This window comes from Sinocyclocheilus anshuiensis, unplaced genomic scaffold (genome assembly GCF_001515605.1).
Source record: "Sinocyclocheilus anshuiensis isolate Anshui unplaced genomic scaffold, SAMN03320099.WGS_v1.1 scaffold566, whole genome shotgun sequence".
Lineage (NCBI taxonomy): Eukaryota > Metazoa > Chordata > Actinopteri > Cypriniformes > Cyprinidae > Sinocyclocheilus > Sinocyclocheilus anshuiensis.
Genome location: NW_015542410.1, coordinates 1,345,830 through 1,348,438, shown reverse-complemented (window position 1 = coordinate 1,348,438; position 2,609 = coordinate 1,345,830). Strand labels below are relative to the sequence as shown.

At 36.1% G+C, this 2,609-nt stretch overlaps 1 protein-coding gene across 3 annotated transcripts in view; it reads left to right on the top strand.

The window, feature by feature from the left end:
* The first annotated feature begins 303 nt into the window (after window positions 1-303).
* ciarta (circadian associated repressor of transcription a) overlaps window positions 304-2,609 on the top strand; it is a 10,805-nt gene continuing 8,499 nt past the window's right edge. The window contains exon 1 of one of the 3 annotated variants that reach the window (XM_016492682.1): window positions 304-544. The gene's annotated coding sequence lies outside the window, so the exon portion shown is untranslated. Of the gene's footprint in view, window positions 553-2,609 lie in introns of all 3 variants that reach the window. The other 2 variants (XM_016492680.1, XM_016492681.1) reach the window with 2 other exon arrangements.

Here is a 2,609-nt window from a genome sequence, read left to right as displayed (position 1 = left end):
TTTTTAAATAAATTTGAAGGTCATCTAAAATAAATCACTGAAAACAAATTTATTATGTTCCAAACAAATTGTCGGGTACAAACTCTTCCTAACGTGGAACAATAAGCACCATCTGTAAAATGTGCTCCAATTCGTAGTAGCTGCCTCTACGCACGAGTGCCACGTGCGAAGGTGGGGGGGGTGCAAATAGATGAATCCGACCAATCACGGCTCAGACGCTTAGGGATTTGATCTACTTTTCGTCCAATCAGCGACTCGATTCTCATCTGTCAGCCAATGGGAACGCAGTCTGCGTTGGCTTTTGTCCAGCACGTGTATCAATTCACATGTTGTCCCTCGCTGTAAAGTGACGTTAGAGGAGAAAGGAAGAGGATAGAAGTCCATAATTTTTTCTCAGGACAACAGTGCGTATGTCTGCACACGGGCTTATTAAGCAACAAAGTATATGAAACTACTTTTTCGCGTACGAGCAGCACGTCAGGTTGTGTCATTGGCGCTGGACACCAGGTTGTTGTGATACCGACCTAGAAACAAACCACCATTAAGGTAAGGGTAAGTTATGTTTTATATTTAAAATATTTCCGTTATACTTCAGAAATGCTTCACGTGTTGATCATTGCGCTTGATGTTTGTTTACGTCACGTGGAGCTGAATTATTCCTCTGTTTTGTCAGTCTGCTGTTAAATATCTGTGATGCCATAATTGATAAATTATATTTTTTATTAATTAATCATAATTTAATTAATCATAAAATTGATTTAAAAAGTAGGAAATTAAGTTTTTATTACAATCTAACGCTAGTGAATATGTGGAGTTCATCAGTATCGGTTTGTTTTTTCAGCTGTTGTATTTTCCAACATGAGGTCAATGTTTTTGATTATCACTTTTTAATTACTTTTCTTTTTTTTATGTAGAGAATATTCATTACTGTTTATTGGTTTAACAGCTGACATGATTACATTTATGGAGGATTATGCGTCACAGCCCACATGGACAAAGAGCTTAGTAAACACGACATAAATAATAGTGCTCTTTAAATGCTTAATATTTACATTTATTCATTTATCAGACGATTTTATCCAAAATGACTGTACGTCTTTCCCTTTTTTTTAACCAGTCTACCAAACAGTCCATCTGGTGAGAGTTAATTTGTCTTAATGGCACCGCCTAGCTGCTTATTTTTATGAGGCACATGCCCTTGAGAGGGTTTTCTTTAACTTGGTCAATTCTGAAATACTACACCGTGGCTGTGTCTCAAATCTAGCTGTCCATCCAAACAACATTATAGGCACGCTTATATATTCTATTACATTCATTTGCTTTTTCAAAACTCCTATTGGTAGTTGACTGTTTTCCCAGACAGCCCATATGTGGTTTTGTGACCCTTCACCTAGTGAAAGAAACTGTGTGTGCTGTTCTTCATGGGTAGAATGATTTTTGTAATTATGGTATCTCTGAGATCTCTATTTCAGCTTTGGAATGAACCCTGTGTTCCTTTGTCCATTTTTTTTAAATCCATGGCATGCTTTGCATTCCCAATTGTTTGTTAGGTGGTTGTGCGTCTCTTGTTTCTTGACTTAAAGAAAAGGGAAGTTTCTATACATATTTCTATCACATATTTCTCAACAATAAGGGGTTTTCTGCAAGTCCAGTCAAGCCAGTAGTTCAGCTATGTACATGTGCTGCTAACATATATAGGCCTATATGTTTGATAAACAATAAATAACGTAATAGAAAAAAAACCTAAATTATTAAAAATGATTAAAACAATTAAAAATGTTACATTGGCAACTAACTGAAATAAAATAAGTTTAATGTAAGTAAAATGAAGCTAAAACTGAAGTAAAAATAAATTAACAGCTAATAATAATAATGATTATTTATACATATATATATATATATATATATATATACGGTATATATTAGGGCTGTCAGTCGATTAACATTTTTAATCTAATTAATTACATGATGTTTCGATTAATCTAATTAATCACAAAATAAATGTTACTGTGACCCACAAAAGATTATATAAAGATATTTTGTGTTAAATGAGAAAGTATCAAGTAGACATTACAAATTGTAGCTTTCGAAATAAATATTTTATTTGATTCAACAAAATTTATTACGCAAACATTTTTAGGCTACAACGGCCTAACAAACTATGGAACATGAAAGAAGATAATTTGAGAAACTTCTCAGTATTTTTGTTAAAGGGGTCACACAAGCTCTTGGTGCATAAAGAAGATCTGTAAAGTTGCAAAGACTAAAGTCTCAAATCCAAAATCCGTGCTGGTCGCTGAGGAAATACATCAACTCCGCGCTGTGGATCGGCTTTCACCGTGGACGAAGTGGAGTCCAGCCTGGGGGTGTCACATGTGGTTGCCGCAAGCTCGCCAGTCGCTCCTTCGTCGAATCTGCCGGCCGCGCCGTTCCTCTAGCCCACCGTGTGTGACGCTTGTGAAAGCGAAACTACTTTGTTTGGCCTTCCAAAAGAGGACGATCACAAATGCAGACATGGTTTTATGTTTACGCGGCGTGATGCAACGCGTAAAAAGACAGTACAAGTCATTATAATCCGTAATTATGTCCCCACTGGATGCACCCAATGC